Source organism: Ambystoma mexicanum, chromosome 4p (genome assembly GCF_040938575.1).
Source record: "Ambystoma mexicanum isolate Mex_15411 chromosome 4p, UKY_AmexF1_1, whole genome shotgun sequence".
NCBI classification, from domain to species: Eukaryota; Metazoa; Chordata; class Amphibia; order Caudata; family Ambystomatidae; genus Ambystoma; species Ambystoma mexicanum.
In genome coordinates, this window is record NC_090927.1 from 431,560,277 (window position 1) to 431,581,918 (window position 21,642).

Here is a 21,642-nt window from a genome sequence, read left to right on the forward strand (position 1 = left end):
CCATTTTGAATACCATTCCCCATTCCCATTTGAGCCCCCTTAGCGGAACTCGCTAAGGGACCTCAGAATGCAGCGATAGGGGGTTAACGGCACCGGCATCCTTACCGGTGCCGTTAACCCCCTACCGACGTACTCGTAATGAGGCCCATTGTCGTAGATTCATACAAGATTGGCGGCGTAATAGCAGTGTGTTTCCATATTGTTTCCATATTGAGGAGCTGGTGTTGTGAGGAGGCAGAGCCAGCAGAAGACATAAATACACACTGAGTGCACACAGTGTGCTAGCAGTGTGTTTCTGGGTCTTTGCGTCTTCTGGATTGGTGATCCTGAAACGTATCGGAAAGTCTGGTTCTAAGTCACCTACAGTTGCAGCAGACCCTGTGTGTGTTGGATACCGAAATTGCAAGGAATAGAAGTCTGCACTGTGTTTTTCTGCAAACTACACTTTTGCCTGGGAACATCGGTTGCTCGGCTTTCACCATTCTAACTGTGAGCAGAACACACCTTTGAGCATAAAAGCAGTGTGTGAAGTGTGTGTGAAGTTGGGTGCTAAGTCACCTACAGTTGAGAAATTTGCAGTTTTGAGTTTGGCAATTCTTGCTCCACAACAAACCGTAAGTGCTAATTGGTATCTTTAAAATATGTATGCTCTGAACAGCCTGTATACGGCCTCGGACAAATCCATAGCAGGGGAAATGTTTGAGATGGCTAGGAACCTACCTCTCCCCATAACACCTTGGGAGAAAGGAGGACCAAGTCCATCAAAATCTACTGTTAACATTGGACCCTGCTCTGGTGGCATCATTATTCCAACCAAACTATCTTGCCCTGTTCCAGTTACGGATCAAAACAAAGAAGCAAATAGTTCTCTTATGATTGACACCTCTGGAAGTAATACTGGACAATAATTGTGATTTAGTTGGCTTGTCGGGCCAGCACTCGCAAACAATTTTTCAGAGTCAGAAGGGGGAGACAGTGAGACAGGGCCTCATTACGAGTTTGGCGGCAGCCATGGAGCTATAAACTCAATGGCTGCCGCCAAACCAGGCTCCTTTACCGGGTTCCCAGAAAGCGCAATTACCGGGCCATTCCTCCCTCTGGGATCCCGGGCCCGGACCTTCCCCATTCCCATCTGAGCCCCCAATGGGAATGGGAGAGGGAGCCAACAACGGGCTGATTACGACCGGCCCGTTGTTGGCTCCCTCATCCCCTCGCGGGACCCGGTAACGATGCCTGGTTTTACCAGGCGTCCTTACCGGGTCTTGTGAGGGAACCTCATAATTTCGTGGGACGGGTTAAACGGGTCCGCCTTCATTAGCGGAGCCCGTTAACCCATTCTGCGAAACTTATAATGAGGCCCACAGACTTTTCTGTCTCTTAATATGTTTCAACTCCCCACCCGAAACAATGTAAAACAAGTCCCTGCTGTTCTCCAAACAATAACTCTGAACTGCCACATTTTGTTAATAAAACAGAGCGCCAAGAAAATTCAGAAAAAGCTTTGATTGTATTAAATTATGTGCTGTGCTCATTTGTGTCCCTATATGAGGGTATAAAGACTGAGGTATGGGGCCAAACTATTATCTTGGGCTAGATGAGGCTTCTAATGAAGCAATACTAAGATCTTTTCTGCCACAGAAACTACCACTCTAACAGCAACGGAATTCAAACCTTTCCCAAGCAATTTATATGCTTCAAAGCTCGGGAAGTAGTTCATTTCACCATGTTCCCGGGAAGAAGTAACTTGTATTCAGACTGAAACTGACAAAACATCGGTCAGCTAAAAATATGAATAAAAGTTAATTGTGGACATTTTTGCAAAACCTTTCCATTAGAGACGCAGTTGCAAATATGACACAGAGCTCAAAGAAGACAATAATGAAACTTAATTGAAGGCATTGTCTTTATTTGGTGCCGGAGCTGCAGGACGCTGTTTTACTTACCTTCTGCTACTACAACAGCCAGCTCGCCCCACCTCCTAACAGCATTGCGAGCATAGGGCTCTTGCTGGCTACAGGGAGGCGGAGCCGCTGAGGATCACGTGACCTGCTCACGTGACTCGCTGACTCTCTTCAAAACTGCCGCGAAGCCGTCCGAGCGGTGTTAATTGAAGGCATTGTCTTTATTTGGTGCCGGAGCTGCAGGACGCTGTTTTACTTACCTTCTGCTACTACAACAGCCAGCTCGCCCCACCTCCTAACAGCATTGCGAGCATAGGGCTCTTGCTGGCTACAGGGAGGCGGAGCCGCTGAGGATCACGTGACCTGCTCACGTGACTCGCTGACTCTCTTCAAAACTGCCGCGAAGCCGTCCGAGCGGTGTTAATTGAAGGCATTGTCTTTATTTGGTGCCAGAGCTGCAGGACGCTGTTTTACTTACCTTCTGCTACTACAACAGCCAGCTCGCCCCACCTCCTAACAGCATTGCGAGCATAGGGCTCTTGCTGGCTACAGGGAGGCGGAGCCGCTGAGGATCACGTGACCTGCTCACGTGACTCGCTGACTCTCTTCAAAACTGCCGCGAAGCCGTCCGAGCGGTGTTAATTGAAGGCATTGGGCCTCATTAGGACCCTGGCGGAGTGGGTTTACGCCAGCGGTATTCGCGGCGGACCCGTCCGCCCTACTACGAGTTCCCGTAGCGCCATGGAGCCGTTTTCCGCCTGGTTTTTCCGGGCGGAGAAATCCATGGCGCTACGGGACCTTGTTGTTAATTACGCCACCGTATTTTACGGTGGCGTAATTAACGCCTTCCCCACTCCCATTATACCCTATGGGGCAAAAATGGGAATGGGGAAGGGTAAAATGGGGAATGGGGATTTACCGCCCCGCCAAGGTCGGCATGGGGCGGTAAATCCGCCAACCCCCATGGCGCTATCGGCAGCTTTCCGCCGTGCTCCATGGTGCATTTTGCACCGCGATTTCCGCCAGGGTCGTAATGAGGCCCATTGTCTTTATTTGGTGCCGGAGCTGCAGGACGCTGTTTTACTTACCTTCTGCTACTACAACAGCCAGCTCGCCCCACCTCCTAACAGCATTGCGAGCATAGGGCTCTTGCTGGCTACAGGGAGGCGGAGCCGCTGAGGATCACGTGACCTGCTCACGTGACTCGCTGACTCTCTTCAAAACTGCCGCGAAGCCGTCCGAGCGGTGTTAATTGAAGGCATTGTCTTTATTTGGTGCCGGAGCTGCAGGACGCTGTTTTACTTACCTTCTGCTACTACAACAGCCAGCTCGCCCCACCTCCTAACAGCATTGCGAGCATAGGGCTCTTGCTGGCTACAGGGAGGCGGAGCCCCTGAGGATCACGTGACCTGCTCACGTGACTCGCTGACTCTCTTCAAAACTGCTGCGAAGCCACCCTCGCGGCGTAAGCCCTGGTGGCAGAAGGGCTGGTGCTGTTTGGCTGTTCGGCGTGGACGGCGACCTTCAACCAGTAAGCCTCCTACATCCAGATTGACCAGTGTGTCCGGCTGTTTGTTCGGTATTGCCATTCTAACACCTACTAAGCTACTGTCAATGACTATTCTCTACTTTTTAATAAGAGAAATCTTTGCTTTTAGAGCCAGTGGTGTTATAGTCTATTAACACGCATATTGACTGTTTATTTTTTTATCTGGCTATATTTTTTTTAATTAAGTTAACCACACTAAGGAGACTCACATCATTTTATACTGGAGGAAGTTGGCGGCTAAGATTTTTTATCACAACGCTAGTTTATTGTCTAATCTCTGATTTTATTTTATTCTATGATGAGATCTGGTTTGCGCAGCCAAAAAGGCCCTCAATTCCTACTGGATGCTATCTCAGTGGACCCGGCCTCACAGGTTGACTCTACCAGCATCCTGGCCAAGTGTAGGTTATCTAATACTGTGTCTTCAATCACTTCTAAGTCTCTTTGTAGTGCCCCACTTTCGGTGGAACCTATCCCCTCTATAAATAATGCTATGTCTTGCAGCCTCACTTCGATAAAGCCTATTATTTTAAACACCTTGGAACATAGTATTCCACTAACCACTCATAATGCTATGATCCATAACCCCGAGATTATAGACGCAACTACCAGTGTCTCTGTAGCAGGTGATAATGCACTACTTAAAACTCCTAGACAAACCAAAGTACGCCACCAAGTACTTGGCCAGACATTCATGGACAAATACATCCTAAAAGCAACCTCAACTAGCACAGAAATAAAACTTCCCAAAGTGTTTAGAGGCAACGCTATGTTAGACCATTCGGCAATGTCGACACAAGCTTTTTTGGGGGGAAATAATAATATCACTGACCTTAGCATAATTGAGTGTGCGGATAAAGCGATGAATCTGCCATGTACTACTGGAATTCCGGAAACCTCTAGATCCTCTTCCCAAGATCCAGTGGCTGATAATACACCTACCGCCCTAACTAACATTATTGAAGTCATTGAAAACAACATTGCGGACGATGTTTCCGACTTAGGCCCTCTGTCAACCAATCTGAACCAAGCAAATTCTCCGCATTTACATCATACATTGAAAGATGTGGATGAACGAATTCGCTTGACGCACCCAACAGTCTCAGCCCTTAACGTTGTTTTGAGCTCCTTTGTTGAGCTTTATGACAATGTTTGGTCTGAGCTGAAATCTGTCAAATCTGCAATGACAGAACTTAATTTAAAAATTGATTGTATTGGCACAGATATTTTAGTGGATCTTAATAATAAAGTGGATTGGATCAGTACTGAGATATCCCAGAGGCGACCGGTGCAAGTTTCACAAGGCGATAGTTCTCCAACCCCCTCTTGTCAAACAGCCAGGGTCAATTCCCAAATTATAGAGATATCCGATAACAACTTGCCAGTGGAATCTTCTAATAATGCTGCTGCTCACGATTATGATTTACCAGCAATTTTTTCTTGTTCTGGTACTCCTACCACGGCTATAGGTATATTGGCCGACCCTATCCAATGCTTGCCTGACCCGATTTCTATTCGGGGTCAATCTAACTCTACTGGATCTCCAGTTATTATAGCAAAGGCTATTAATAAAGCAACTCTCTCTGTACAACCTAAGCCTATTTCACTGGCAATTCCTTGTAATACTGCTGAGGAGCTACTGAAGAATATTAAACCTACTCGGCCGATAGAGTCCAGTCCTGGTACAAGCTTGACTCCAACCCAGGGTCTTAAATGTCCACATGACAGTGCTATTAAGCACCCAACTTCCAAGAAAACATTAGCCCCACGTAAATCGCACCTTATCAAGCGGAAATTGGCCACTAAGCAAACTAATATACTCTTTACCAAATCTACTGCAAAGGTTTTCACTTTTTCGAATAATGCTTCTACCTCTAAGGGTAACTTAACGAATGTTATTAAGCCTCCAATGATTAAATTGGTTGACTCTATGGCTCAAACTGTTAATTGTAACCCTCCAGCTACACTTGTTTTTGACAAGTGGTCTGGCAACTTTCCAAAATTCTGTTTGGCCCCCCCTAACCAGTCCATAAGTGAAACCTTATTTGCCTCCTCTATCTCAAAACTGTGCCCTTTGGTGCCACTTCAACATGGATGTGGTACAGGTAAATTTAGGTCTACCGAGGAAACTTCAATGGTTCCGCTGATTTTACAAGCTACTTATTCCAGCAATCTACCACTTGGTGCTGCCATGAGTAAATTTAAAACCTACGATGCAGCTTTGGTGGATTCTGGCGCGACACAAGCTTGTGGTACTAACAACTCCAAGCTGTGTGAAGATCATCTCATGGTTCCCGTGATTCCACAAGGTGTAAATCATAGTAATTTACATCAGGGGTGTGGTATTGGAAAATTCACAACCTTGGAAGCAATTCCCCTGACTCGGGCCGTGTCTCTAGTTCCCGAGCTAAATTGCTCACAGAGCGCGTCGGTCCTAAGGCCTCATCAAACCCCGGCAAATTGGGGTCCCATGCAACTGCAATCTCCAACGAAATCACTACTTCACCAGCCCCTGATCCCTGCTTTTCCTTTGGATCTGGGATTGGTGAGGGGATTCTCTCAGGACACTAACAATCTGTCTGCCCCTACCCACCCCACAATTTCTGCTGGGATTCGCAACCTGGTGGATCGTCTATATAAACCACAGACCAGAACTTTGCCCCCTGCTGCTGCCAAACATCTTGATACAAACATGAAAGGCCCTCAAAATTTATCAGCAGGCAATTTAATACGCCAAGAATGTACGAATAATAAGAAACTTAACTCTTTACACTTGATAAAGATCCAAAGCTTGTTGAAATTGGAAGAGCCTGTTTGTTTGAATCGTCGAAATGTATTATCCATTTTCTCTGAAATCCCTGCCCTCGCTCTCATTTCCTCTAAGGACATTGATAGAGTGGCCTTTGTGGATTGTAATTCTGTGGATATGAGCATGATTCTTCTTGCATCACCATTTGTTAAAGAACTGATTCTTACTCAAAAAGACTCTCTGAAGGAATTGGGCTTCAGAGTGGAAGCGGCTTCACCTTGGGAACTGCCGACTAATGGGCCCTCTACTCTACAATCAGCAGTTAAACCAATAGGGGCTCATACAGGTGGACAGGATTCCCTGCCCACTTCAATAACTTCATTGCACCAGCAAAATAAAGATGTTGACTGGGCTACCATCATCTCCACCTTGTGGCAAAAACTTGTGCCCTAGCTATATTTTCCCAAATCTGACCTCAGATCCTCAGTCGAACTTTTGTATAAAATCTTGGAACTCCAGAGGTAATCAACACCTATTCACGAATTTGGAGTGCCTACATCGGCTGAGAGATGCTAATGTTATTTGCATTCAAGAGACTTGGATGACCTCAACCCCTTGTTTAGATGGTTTTCAAATTTTCGACCAGCCGGCCCGACATAACCTGAGGGGTAGACCTTCGGGTGGTCTACTGGTGGCAGTGGATAACTGCTGTGGGCTTGCTGGCAAGGTTCTTTTGGGTCTTCCCTATGGGGCGCTGGGGGTAGCCCTGAACTCGAGTACCGGCCATCTAAAATTACTAATTATTAACATCTATTGGCATACAGGGGTTGGTGAAATTAAGCTGTTTGTGTCTCTTATCTCTCAGATTATTTTGGAGTGGGGGCTGGCTAATGTCTCAGGTCATGTAATACTAGCTGGGGATTTGAACTGTGATTGTTTATTTGACTATTCACCATGGGCACTTTGTGAGTTGTATCCCTCTGACCGATGTGACAAATGGAAAAAACTGGCTAGTCAAACTTGGTACATTGAACTGGGCAATCTAGGTTTACAACCCCTGCGTGAGTTATCACCACCCTCTTTAAATCCTTTTAGTCATACCTGGAGGCGGGGGTCTTCCACCTCCATTCTTGATTATATCTTTGTAGATGATTTCCTGCTTACAAGATGCTCGAAGTTTGAAATTCTCTTGAATTCTTGGAGTGACCATGGTATATTAACGGCAACTTTTAACATCTGCCTGAGAAAGGAGCGGTTGTGCCAGCCGATCGTGGTTTCTCCAAATTTATCTGGATCTGCTATTCGCTGGTCCCCTAAAAATATTGAAACCTTGAATGGTAAACTGTGGGACATGCTTAATAAGACTACTCTTGATTGGAAATTGACAACATTTAATTCGGCAACGGTTTCTACCTTGATACAAGTAGCAGTAGACGATATTGGCAGTTCTTTCACAAATCGAACTCCAGTTGTCAGGCATTCACATCAATATAATTCTGAGTTGGCAGCTGCAAAAACTATTAAGAATAAAAACATTAGGAAATTACAAACAGCAACAAGCGACCTGTCCAGTCGTTTAATTCTAATTAAGAAGGTCAAATTAGCCTATAAGAACTACTGCAAAACAATTAAACACCAATTGTTACAGCAGAATTCGGAATTAATGCTACAGGTTATTATGAAGGCAAATGTGGGAGCCTTCTGGCAGATTGTTAATGGACAGGATTGTAACCAGGCCATTGCTGAACTTAATCCGATTGCGGAACAAGATTGGCTAGTGTTTTATTCTAATAGATTTTCTCCTAGCCCCCTAGCGGTAACGGCCAGCTTTACTGATTATGATCCATTAGTCCCTTATTCAAAATGGGATCCCCCGTTAAATACTGATACGATCCTGGAGTTAATTTGCAGGTGTAAGAGCTCAAGAGCCCCTGGCCCGAATGGGTTAACGAATAATACCTTTAAAGCAGACCCAAATCTTTGGGCCAATCTCTTATGTATTGAGTTTCGAGATATCTTGCAAACTGGGATTTGTCCTATCTCTTGGTCCACCGCACACGTTATTCCGATCTTCAAATGCGGTAGTAGGTCCGATCCTAAAAACTATCGGCCTATCGCTTTGATAGATGTGGATTGCAAACTCTTCTCTGCTTTTCTTCTTTTACATTTAAGGGAATGGGAAAAAACTTGCCATCCTCTGAGCCCCTTTCAAACGGGTTTCCGTAAAAACCACTCAACTAACATCAATGGTCTGGTAGTTAAGTGTATTCAGGAGACTGCCTGGAGTTCAACTAGGGGACCCACTTTTATGGCCTCAGTGGACCTCTCGGCAGCCTTTGACTGTGTTGACCGAAATAGGCTTTGGCAAAAACTGTATGCCTGGGGTCTGCCAAGGGGCTTAATTAGCCTAATGGAGGGGGTTTATAACAATTCTACTATTCGAATCCGGTTAAATAAAAAGGGGGATATGTCAGATGCTGTCCGTACTCATTGTGTGGTTAGACAAGGCTGTGTGCTAGCCCCTTGGGTGTTTAATCAATATGTCTCAGATGCAGCAGAGCACCTCTTGAAAGAGGGGCTATTAGCGCCGAGTATTGGCACTTTGAAGCTTATTTGGCTGGCCTACGCTGATGATTTTGTTCTATTCGATCTAACTAAGGTGTGGTTACAGCGTTTGCTGTATCTATTTGCCAATTATGCTCAACTTAATGGCCTGAATATTAATCCGGCGAAAACCAAAATCCTTGCCTTTTCTAAAGGGATTGTTGGGAAGAAAACAAATCTCTGGAAGTTAAGTGATGTGACTGTAACCAGTTCCACTTGCCTTACTTACCTGGGCTATCACCTGGGAGCAAGCAGAGGTTCAAAAGGGCAAAACCTTCTTCTCTTGAATAAAGCCAAGGTTCTGGCCAGTCAGGTCCTTAAAATTGACCGTAAATATGGCCGATTCTCCATTAGACCTGCTTTACTCTTTTTTGAGGGGAAAATCGCACCGAAATTGATATATGGCCTAGAGTTCGGCACTCGGTTAACCATCGCCAAATTGGAGGGTATTGAAGGGGACATATGGAGACGGGTTTTACTCATCCCAAATGCAGTACCCCTTGCTGCGATTCGTTTCGAGCTAGGCTATATTTCTTTGACTGCACGAGTCGAGTGGAGGAAGCTTTTGCTCTATGCTAAACGAAAGGCCCCTACCGCCAACACGCTATACGAACTGGTTGGCAATAACATTTATCGATCTGGTTTCCTACATAAATTTGCTATGCTCTGTGAAGATATTCTGGCCAATATCAGTTCAGACTTAGAGCAACTAATCACTAACCCGACTAAAACTAAAATGAAGCTGTGGGATTTTGATTGGTGCCGGACTGTGGATGCTTTTCATACATATGCTTCTATGTCTCACTTGGCTCATGAGCACAAAAAAAGAGGAACTCTCTCTCCAATTCTTAAGATTTTTCCAAATCGGGATCATAGACAAACACTACTCAGACTGCGGTGGAATATTCTACCTACTCGGGATACTAAGTTGAGGTGGAAACTGATTACACCGGCTAACAGTCTCTGTAGATTTTGTTACTTAGTTCCTGAAACGGCTAAACACCTTACTCTGTTTTGCACTCATCTTAATGTCCTGAGAGACTCTTGCCTGAATGTCTTGAAATTACAATTTCTAGGTCTCTCGATTGACCTAGTATGGCAACGTTGCCTGTGTATTGGAACAAGTAGAGAGGGTTTGGCCCTATCGAGTTTTATTCGTAACCTCCACCTGGAATAGATATGCTTGTTTGTCACCATGCTGTCTTAGGATATGGGTTAAGGATCTAGGGTAATTTGGTGTTACTGTGTTTGCTCTTGCAACCTTTTGATGATTTTAGGATGAGTCTCCGATTTCTGTGCTCTTAAATACTCTTAAATACTCTCATAGCCCTGTCAATATGCTAAATCTGTAACTGTGTATCTATTTTGTGTATTTTGTGTGTTTGTGTTTTTTTTTGTAAAGGTTTAATAAACCATATACAAATAAATAAAAAAAAAAAAAAATAATGAAACTTTCTTCACAGACAATCCCTCTTCCAGCCACTAAATCATCTTTAGATGTTATAGTGGAACATTTTTCGGAAGGGGAGAAATCTCGGATCAAGTGTCCGCATATAGATATGATGCTAAACAGAAAGAACCGACAAGCGTAGTGGTCCAGCCTCTCTCTAGATCCATGATAATACATCCCGTGGCAATAGGACCACCAATCTGTGGTAACAAACGAGAGGATGCAACTTCTCCGATGATGAATGGGCCTTGTGGCCAACGAGCGATAAATAGCTCATGCTCGTTTTCTCGTATGGATCCGCCTGAGACGGTGGTTAGCAACACAGCTAATATGAAAGAACCAACAACTAATGAAGGGGCTAATCACAAGTGCACAACTGCTCTATGAACAGTGTAAGACATGCAAAATAGCAACCTCACCATTCTTTAACAAGTACCTTTATTACACAGTTTCAAATCATTCACATGAGTCCATAGTTACAAAACAGTGTAATATAATAGGCCAGAACCCAGATTCTATGATGCGTTAAATTGTTGAAGAGGTTGGGAAATATATATTTTCTGCTCCTCTACAACTAGTCTCTGATTTAAATACTGATAAAACAATTAGAACTGCCTCAAAAAAGAGTCATTAATATTCAAAGACCTTTTATAACATCCCTTAACAGAGGCTTATTTGTAGAACGGAATGTGGATAGGACCTGGCCACTCTGTTCCGTACCTCACATCCATTACTCTCGTTCTCGGAACAGTGCTTATGAAGTTCGAGGATTGCTGCGCCGATAGAGACCTGAAACTGAGGGATCAACTGAACATGAGAGATGGTCCTTCTGGCCATAAAGAAGGCCAGAGAAGAGAGATTCCAGCAACGCTTGAATGCTCTGTTCCCCTCGACTCTAAAGTATTTTCTGTCCATGAGAAATTGCAGTCTCAGTCATTAATACACACCTCTAAACAATGTATAATCGATAATAAATTGAAACCACGAGTTTACAGTGTATTAGGGGGTGCTTATGGCAAACATGCTTTCTACGAGAATACACCTTGCGGAAATCGAGATAAGAAGGACGGTAGGATAGGTACGAAGGTTATAACGACTGCTTATCCAACAGAGGCGGCCAGCTCTAACACATTTATCATAGAGAGCATTCTTAAGAACCGTGATCTGTTTGCTCTTAATAGGTCTGCAATACTGTCTCTCTTTTCGGAACTGCAATACTGGCTGTCTTTCCGAACTGCCTAACCTGTCAGTTATTAGCTCCAAAGATATTGATCAGGTAGAATTTCACGAGCAGCCATGTACTAGTACAGTAACTATACATGTAGGCTCCAATCTGGTTGCAGATGGGATCAGACGAGAAATACTCAATTTGCGCAGATTGGACTTGATAGTTACTGAACAGGGACAGATGGTGACAAGTAGAGTGAAAACCAACAACAAGGGTAGCGAAATTAAGTTTGTTTTCAGAATAGGAAGTATGCTGGCCACTCAGTTATTAACACAGAGCCAATCATTACGGGTGGATCTCCAGATCATGATTGGTCTTGGCTGGCTGGGGCCCTTACAACAACTTATACCACCTCAAAATTTCCAAAGAGCTTTTAGCTACTGCTCTCGCTTTAAAAACAATGTTGTGGAATACGAGAGGGCATAGTTCTTTTTCTAATAACTTAGACCTGAATAAGTTTGTCGGCTCACACAATATTTTTGCATCCAAGAATATTGGCTCATCACGCCACGTAGTTTGGAAGATTATCAAATGTGCAAAAAAGGGCAAAACGAGCGCCCATATATTCAAATAAGGGTGTGGTTTCCATAAAGTTTGAATCTTTGAATCCTCTAAGTGCTATCTGGCAATGGAATTTAACATAGCTGTGGGGGGAAAGAAATGAGTATCTTGCTGGTCAATATTTATTGCCATTAGGTGTACAGTACTATAGTCGCCATACTACACAATACCTCCTATTGTACTGAACGCAGGTTGAGTAACACCAAACAAGGTCATTTATTGTTTTAGGAGACATAAATTCCCGATGTCCACATATGGAGCAGGGAATATTGGAAAATGTGGTGGCACTGGCGAACCAGCAGCCAAAGAGCAAAAGTCAAAATGGTGTTAGATGGATGAGCAGTATGAGTTCTCTGGTTCTCTTTAAATTAATTGCTCTCTTAAAGGAGATATTCTGGGAAAGCCTACATGGGATACAGGTAATTTCAAATCCACCTTGGATTACATATTTGCGGATGCATACCTTTTGGAGAAATGCAGTAACTCGAGTGTTAAGTGACCACTGTTTTCTTAGTTGTGACTTTGATTGTCATTTAGAGCACGATATTGTGCAATATGCTGAAGTGCTGTTAAATAATCAGATTGATCTGGAACAGACGATCCATTGCAAGATACAGTGACAAATTCATCTCTTACTTACATTAAACAGGTTTAGAAAATAAAATGGGATGCTTTGCAGATGATAACTTGGAGCACACTTTGGCAAAAAAATTTGAAAACCTACTTAAGGAGGGTAAACCGACAGGTTTGGGGAACAGAAGAGGAATCAAATCTCATGAATATGATTTTGTGTTAGCTGGAAAAAGGAGAGAACTGAGATCTAGCATTAGGGCCATTAAAACAGGCCCTTCTGATTCCAAGATGGCCACCAGTATGAACGCCTGTGATCAATTCTCTACTGAACCTCGGTACTGAAAATACTGTATCAGTGAGCAATAACTCTCTCTCCAGGCATTTGGAATTGCAGTGTAAGAGCCGGTGGGGGCTAATACTCCCCTCCCCGAAGAAAAGAGCGACACCCGACATCAAAGGTCTCTGGCATGGCCATCCAGTTGCGGGAGCGCCCTCGAATGCAGCAGAGGCAAGAAAAAAAACTCAGAGTCCTCGCTGTGCAGATCCAACTGGAAGTCCTGAAAAGGGAAGAAGAAGAGGCACGCCCTTGAAGACTGGCAGGTGAGAGGAGAGGCACCCGAGGATCTTGCGCTGCAGGTCCAGCCAGAGGTCCGAATCAGTGAAGAAGAGGTGAAGCGGGTGCAGTGGGTGAGGCCGCGATACCAGAGGGAACAGAAGACCAGAAGGAGACCGCTAGTGGGCTGATTCCCTCCCACCCCCAGTCCCAGAAAAGCCAACGCGGTAAGTGGAGGAAGGCAAGGAGGAGCAGGCAGAAGTAGAGAGGCAGTAGGGGAGGACAGCATACGAACAGGCCCTCGGCAGGGAAGAAAGGGCTAACCAACCCGGCCCAGGAGCCCAGAGCAACGCGGGGTAACACCCCAGGATTGGAGCGGTCCAGATTGGCAGCAAGACGGGGAGAGTGGGCAGAGCCCAAAGAAGGGCGTATAAGACTGCAGTCAGGGACTACCGGAGGGAGCAGGATCAGCGGCAGGCATATAGGGCCGTATCCCATAGTGAACTTGGTCCTTGGTACCCCATTCATGGCCAGGGCATTGGAGGGCTAAATATTGGTGTGCAACAGGCAAGGTAGTGAGAAAAATAAATGTTTTCCCCAAAATTGAAAAGAGGGCCTTCGTTTGAAAGAAGCCCCTAAAATATTACATAAATAGCTCTCAACAAGCAAGGCCAACACCTATTATACATCAGAAGGGCAGATTGGAGCATGCCATTCCCTCAGCATAAGAAATTCTGAGGAAACACTTTGGAAGTAGCCTAACCCACAATAGAGGAAGTGAGTTGGGGAAAGAGGTCTGCTGGAAAGGAGTATGTTACCGGCAAGGGAAGGCGAAGGCAAGAGGAAAGACTGCGAATGAAAATGTCTGAAAATAGGGGAAAGGAACCTTAAATATCTTCAAAGGGGAGCAGGAAACCCTAAGAGAGCAACCTTCAGAGGATTTGGAGAAAGGAAGTTAGCTCATCTCTGGAAGCACAACAGGGCCAAGACCAAACAGAGCAAGGGGGACCATAAACAGAAGAAGACAAGGAGCAAATTGTGACACAGTCGCTACTCAAGCAATACTTCAGTGACTTTGGGGATAGAATTGCAGACACTGTCCAAAATCAAATTACCATAGTGGGAGAAGATCTGGCGGCAGCGCTGCAGGACATAAAACGAGACGTGCACAAAATGCAAGAAAGGGTGGACACCAATGAAAAAGCTATACAAGAACTCAGGGGGGACTAAAGAAGACAGAAACTTGGGTGGAACAATTGGCAAATATGACCCATAACCTTGAACTCCAGGCCGAAGACCTAGAATATAGGTCAAGGAGATTGAACATTATAATCAAAGTCTGCCAGAGGAAGTCCCAAACAAAGACCACCAAGCCGTGGTCAAAGATAACGGATGCAGAGGAGCTGCCAGAAGTGAGGATTGACAGAATTCACTGAGTGGGGCCTTGAAGAACAGAACCAGGGGCAAGGCCAAGAGATGTCCTGGCAACCCTACAGGGCCACAAAACACAGGAAAACATATTGCAAACCTTGAGGAACGAGAAACAGATAACCTATCATGGGGCTTAAATACTGCATTTTTGTTTACCAGTCCCAAATAACTCGGGCCCCGGTCCGGAGCGTACTTCTAGATAAGGAAATTCGATATCACTGGACGTTCCCATTTGGACTGGTTTTTGAGTGGCAAGAGAAGCAATATCGGATTACTTCCTACGAAGAAGGATCAAGAGTTCTGGGAATTGAAGAGGAAGACCAGGATTTAAGAGACCCTCAAGAAAAAGCCCAGAACACAATCAAGACCTGGGAATGGTCAACAGTGAAACCAAAAAGAAATAAGAAGGGGGGATATCAGCCTCAACTGAAAGGTCTGGCACTCTGAGAAGAGCAGGAGAGTGTGGTCCCTTCCTGCAAAGGACATTGTATGCTGAAACGGATAAACAGGGTGAAGGGGCTATTTGAACTGGAAGTCTGGGGAGGGTGATCAAAAGGGGTGACATTGAAGGTTCCGAGTGGATGGGGGAGGTGGAATCTGGAATGGCTTAGGGAGAACCCGCTGATGTGCAAGCTGGGAGAAGTAAGGGGCTCAATCCTCGAGAGGACAATTTGGGGGGCTAGAGGGTGGTTGATCTATCCCACTGAAGGGGAGGGGTGGAGGGACAGAAGGGAGGGGAATGGGGGATATGGGAGAGTGCAGAGGGCATAGGGAGAGGGAGGTGTGAGGCGGACCGAACATGATCCAGCGAGGAGGCACACTAATCGTTGCTACTCTTATGACAATGGATAAACATATTAAATTAGGCATTATATCCCTGAATATTAATGGAATTAATTCCCCCCAGACAAGGAAAAAATTGGGAAGATATATAAGGAGGGAGGTACCAGACATAACAACACTACAAGAGACCCATATGCAGATCCTGGATAGAGACAGACTAAGATTACAAGGCTTCTGCCAAATTTACCAATTCACCAACTAGAATAAGAAGGGGCGAGTGTTGGTAGCCCTTCGGAATAACCTAGATCCGATATAGAGAGGTGTCCCCAGGGAGGATACTTAGCCTTGAATTTAAAGGGGAGGGGGAGAGGTCTATATGGTAGCTACTATCTACGCACCAAATACAGGACAAGATGCCTTTATTCAAAAATAATTGGCCAAACTTGAGAGATTTGCAAAGGGATCCATAATTCTGACTCTGAACTTTAACATGGCTTGGGACCCAGAAAAGGATAGGAGCACGAAAACCAGGGCGCATAGGGGAAACCCTTGCACTCTGAAACACATGTGTCTGAGTGTGATATAAATAAAATATCATTTAATTTCAAAAGAATTGGTAGAGAAAGTGGAGAGACTTGCACTAGTCGATGTGTGCAGGGAAAGGCAAGGGAACAAGGAAGGGTTCACATTTTTCTCGCATATCCATCGCTCGTCGTGAAGAATATACTACGTATGGTCATCCCGGGTGCTCTTGGGTCGGGTATTGGCTATAGAGGTGGGGACAATAACTTTACCAGATGATGCACCAATGACACTGAAGATGGGAAGGAGATCAGGGCCTTTAGGACAATGTAATGGAGGTACCCATCTTTCCTGTTTAAGGATGATACTCTAAGGAAAGAGATTAGGGAAGCGATTGAGAGCTTCTTTGGGGACAACAAGCGTGAGGACGCATTCTTGCAGATGAGGTGGGGCGCATTCAAGGCAACAATTAGTGGGAAATCATTGTGATCAAGGCACGTAGGGACAGAAAATTGAGACCTGTTGAAAAAGATCTAGAAGAAAAATTAAAGAAGGTAATTGCCCGGATGGGAGTGGGAGTGGGAGTGAGCGGGGAAACAAGAAAGGAATATAGAGCCATTAAGGGTCAATTGGAAATATTAAAGGCTAAGGTGGCAGAATGATCCCTTCTGTTCCTAAAACAAAAATATGGCATTAAAGTAAACAATGCTGAGAAGGGTAGATGAGGCCAAAATGATACTAAAAATAAGGATGGACGGGGGGTACCAGGATGGATACTAATAGCATCGCCCGAGAATTTTGCAGATATTATACAGAACTAGACAGCTCTGTATACCCATCAGAAACGAGACAAGTGGAATACATAGACAAAAGGGTGATGACAGAAATAACAGAACCGGAGAGAGGAGCTCTGGAACAAGATATCACAAGGGACGAGTTCCGAAGGGTCATAATGTCATTACCACTTAATAAATCTCCAAGCCAGGAAAAGTTCAATTCAGAGTTCTATAGATCCTTTAGGGAGACATTAATACCATACCTGGTTCCCATCTTTAACAAATTTGGGAGAAGGGGACAAATTACAACTACCATGGAGGAGGCAAAAATAGTTCTACTACCAAAGGCGGTCAGAGATCTGACCCTATGTGGTTTGTATAGGCCGATAGCCCTAATTAATGTGCACTCCAAAATTTGTACGAAGGTCCTTGTGACTCACTTACACCAAATTATCCTATGTATCATTAGTCCAGACTAAGCAGGCTTCATCAGGGGCAGAGAGACGAGTGACAATACAAGGAGGATAGCGCATTTTATAGAAAAAGTTAACTGAAAGAAAATTCAAGCCCTTCTGGTAGCCTTGGATGCCGGAAAGGCCCTTGATAGGATAGAGTGGCAGTTCTTGATCCTCACAATGAAGAGGATGGGTTTCGGCAAAAGGTTTCTAACAATGATCATGGCTAATTATCAAAACCCATCCTTATGGTTAGCAATTAAAGGCCAATTGACACAGTCCATTAAAATACATAGGGGCACAAAGCAGGGTTGTTCCCTTTTGCCCCTGCTCTATGCAATTCATTTGGAGCCACTTTTGGCTGCAGTAAGAGCCAATGTGGAGATAGAGGGGATACAATTTGAGGGTAGGGTCCACCCGATTGCCGCCTTTGCAGATGACATGTTGCTAACGTTAACAGAGCCGGAAATCTCTCTTAACGCTATGGAGAGTGAGATGCAACGGTTCGGGTCAGTAGCAGGGCTAAAAATAAATATACACAAATCAGAAACCCTGAACAATACCGGGAGAGGCAGAAAAGAGGCTCAAATGGGTGCTCCCATATATATATCGGTTGAGAATGCCATAGCATATTTAGGAATTAAAGTAACAAAAACAACGGAAGTGCTTTTTCCAGCCAATTGCTTATCTCTGCTAGAGGCCATAAAGAATACGCTGATTGACTGGGGTCCCTTAGCAGTAACTCTGATAGGCAGAGACAACGTTCTGAAGATGGTTATCCTTCTTCACTAATGTACTACTTCATAACGCTGCCAAAACAGGTCCCTGCTTCCTTCTTCTGAACTATCCAAAAATATGCGGGGAGATTAGTCTGGCCTAATAAAAGGGCTAGAATAGATAGAAGAGTAATTATGATGCCAAGAAATAGGGGCAGAACTGGGAAGCCGGATTTTAAAGTGTACTTCTTGGTGGTGCAAATAAAGGTGATAAGGGACTGGTTAAAGGATGATCGGGAAAAGATATGGAGGGCAATGGACAAGGCAGTGTTAGGTGAGAACCTAGAGGAGGTATTATGGAAACCAAAGGAGGACAGACCAATAAAAATGTATTGCAGTAAGATAATGTCAGTGGTAGGGGACTCATGGGATGAACTTATAAGACAGGCTCAAATTATCACATTCCCATCTCTATATACACCAAATTTTGGAAATCCGCACTAAGATTCTGGAAATGCATCGGAGGGACAGAGCCTTCCGAATCCTTGTCCTTTATTGATTTTTATCATGTGTTCTGTCTTGTTTTCTGCACAGGAGTTCATGTGGGACTCCTGGTGTTGTGGCTCTTCCTGTATTTGGTTTGGTGAACAGACCCTTGGGATACGCTCATGGCACCCATGGGTGGGAGTACGACCCTGTACTTCTAGTGTATGTTTTTGGGCACCTGTGTGTGGCCAACACAGCAGGGTACGGGCTGGTGGCAGCTCCGTACTGAATTGACAGGTGCCCTGAGCGTCCTCCATTTTGGGATGCCCAGACCCTGTCATTGGAATCAGTGTATTCCTAATAGGAAACAAGATGGCCCCTGTGACCTCTTGCTTTCTATAACCTGTTATCTTACTTTTCCTGAAGTCCCGAGAAGCCCTGACTCTGTCCCTTCCCGCTAACTGTCTGTTGGGTGGAAGTTCCATATATGGTGTTGTGGGGAAGTCCAGACCAGACTGGCTGGAGCCTTCCCAATGACTGTATGTTATGGGTACGCCCGTGGGGTGGGACCTGGGTGAATGTAGTGTGTGACGAATACGCATTCCGTGTTATGGGTGTCTAGTATCTGTTGGTTGACACAATGACTGAGACAGCCCTGCCCGAAACTGGTATAAATGCAATGTGGAGTGTTGAATGGCGCGATACTTGTCCGAATCCACATCTGTGTTGTGAGTCTCCGGATGGAGAAGAATGGCCTGAATGCACTGTGAGTCTGATTGGCTGCCTGAATGCCTGAATGCCCTTCTGAATGATTGGTTGCCTGAGTGTGACCCAGCAGAGTGAATTAGAGATCAACAGTATGTCTGGGGGCCTCTCACTGCTAGAAATCGTTCAGAAGCTGAAGTTGATACTTGATGCTTACTCTCGAAGCTGAGCCAGAAGAAGAAAGTGAACCGCTGTTCCCTTCGTTGCAATCTCATAGCTGCTGTGCCTTCAAGAACTGATCCAAGAGAAGACCTGGCAAGGAGACCTCTTCCTGAGCTACGAGGGACCATTGTGCACCAGCTGATCTTTGCCAAAGCTCCCTGGTAGACAGACCTACGAAAGGCTGCCGATCGGAGAAGGGGACCGCCGAGGAGAATGAAGAGAAGCACTGGACATCTGTCCACCATCGTCAACCGCCATCGCCGACTGGAGCCGCAGTGCTCCCTTTGCCTAAGAACATTTTCGATCAAAGGACTCCCTTATTCATCACTGTTGACCGCTTTTGTCCTGCCGGAGAAAGTCAAGGCTGCCGCCGCCGACCGAGGAGAATCCTCCAGTGGGTTTCCTGCCACCCGAAGACCTCAGAGACGCCAACGAAGCTACTGAAGTCAGCCATGGTCACGTCCCGTTTGTCGATGCCAGACGCTAACAACCTGATGCCCTTGCTGTGCCAAAGTTCTTTATTGACTCTTTGCGGCAACAAACTCTAGTCGTCGAGGTGCATCGCACACCTCAGCTTGCAGGATGTTTTCGACCGATCGTCAACGAGCACCGCAAGAACCGAAGCTGCTGCCGCAATGACACCCTTTTTCCTCTTGGGATTTTGTCGATCTGTGGCTCCTGCCTCAAAGGGAGCCGCTCAAGAAGGATCCGTCGATGAACCGAAGTCAAAGTCTGCTATTCCAGGTACATTGGGGTTGTAGAACTATTTAGAAGGAAATAAGACTCTGTGAACAATATATGGACTAGGCTTGTACGAAATATCTGTATTTACAGGTTCCGAAGGTGGGGGATCCTCACACAGAACTGTGTCTAGGTAACGGGGCCAGTATTCTACCTATTGTTCTAAGCAACTGCGTTCCTCCTATGTGTATTGTTGGTTCTCTTTATTACTTGATTTGTGTCCAGTTGATGCACTTTAATGAAATCTGATAGTAATTGTGGTACCACCTAGAACTGTGTATATATTTGCCATTGTAGATTAACTGAGCACAAGAGTTACTGTGATTGTGTATGTAACCTTGAACATTAATTATATAAAGACTGTGTTTTCACTAATACAGTGTGGGGACATTCGTTTGTGGGTGCTTTGGGACTACACTGTACTTAAGAACTAGACTGCATCACCTCCTGCGAGCTAAACCTGGATTGCTCACCACAATACCAGTAATAGAGAATCTTGGCTGGGGTCCTCTGTGCCTCTCCTATGTCATGTATAGAGAGCGGGAGTACAGAGACCTCCCTTCGGTGCTTTACACGCACTTCACCCCAGGGAATAGAGGAAAGGGGTTTGGTAAATGGCAGGAGGGAGGTTGCCATAAGATCCCGGATATGTTTGAGGGGAGAGAAAAAAAATCATTCACCCAATGTAAGGCAGATTTTGGGATGGAAAAATGGGAGAGGTTTAGATATACCCAAATAAGATATTGGTTAATGCAGCCCTCCTTAAATGTTAACCCCTTTGGAGAATTATTTTATGACAGACTCCGGAGATAAACATATAGTGGGGGCAATCTACTCATACACCAAACAGGGGCAGGAGCCAGGGGAAAGGAGGTACATGGCAACTTGGGAAGGGGCAATAGGCCAATTAATAGAAGAAATAGAGTGGAAGCAACTGTTCCCAGGGTAACGAGGTCCCTTCGAATCCAGGAAATATGGATAAAACATATGTTGTAATTGCACGTGGGGACTTTCAAGCATATTTGGTGGGAATGACTGAGTATTCAAGATTATTAGGTGGAAATACGAGTGGCAGTAGCAGAAATCCTGGCTTTGAAGGGAGGGGCAACAGAGATGTGGCAATGTTGGGCCTAGGGGGAACTTTGGAGGAATTATCCACTAGAGAAGAATGTAAAGTATACATGATCTTAATGATGACAGGGGCGTTTGTCTGGCGCACAAGTGGAAATCAAAGGACCCTCCCACGGAGCACAAATGAGTGGGAAAACGTAGCAAACCTCGAATGGGTAACCTACTGTCGACAAGGAGACCATCAAGGATTTTTGACAGATTGGCCCCTGGTGCTGGGGTTCCTGCAAAGAGAGGCCAGGGAGATCTGGTGCCTGAGGAGAATGAGACTGTTGGGACTGTTGTGAATACATGTGGACATCCGCCATAAGTGGTACAAGTTTGGGGACCTTCAAAATTAGGGCTTTTTGCCAATCTAGCACGGCCCAAGTCATAAAGGAGAAGGAGATCATGGAAGGGGAGAGTGGGGCTATTGAAGGGATCATGATCAGACTACACGTAGAGGAGGGGGGATTCATAACATATATATTTTGAAAATTATAACAAAAAGTTATATGAAAAAAAAGCAG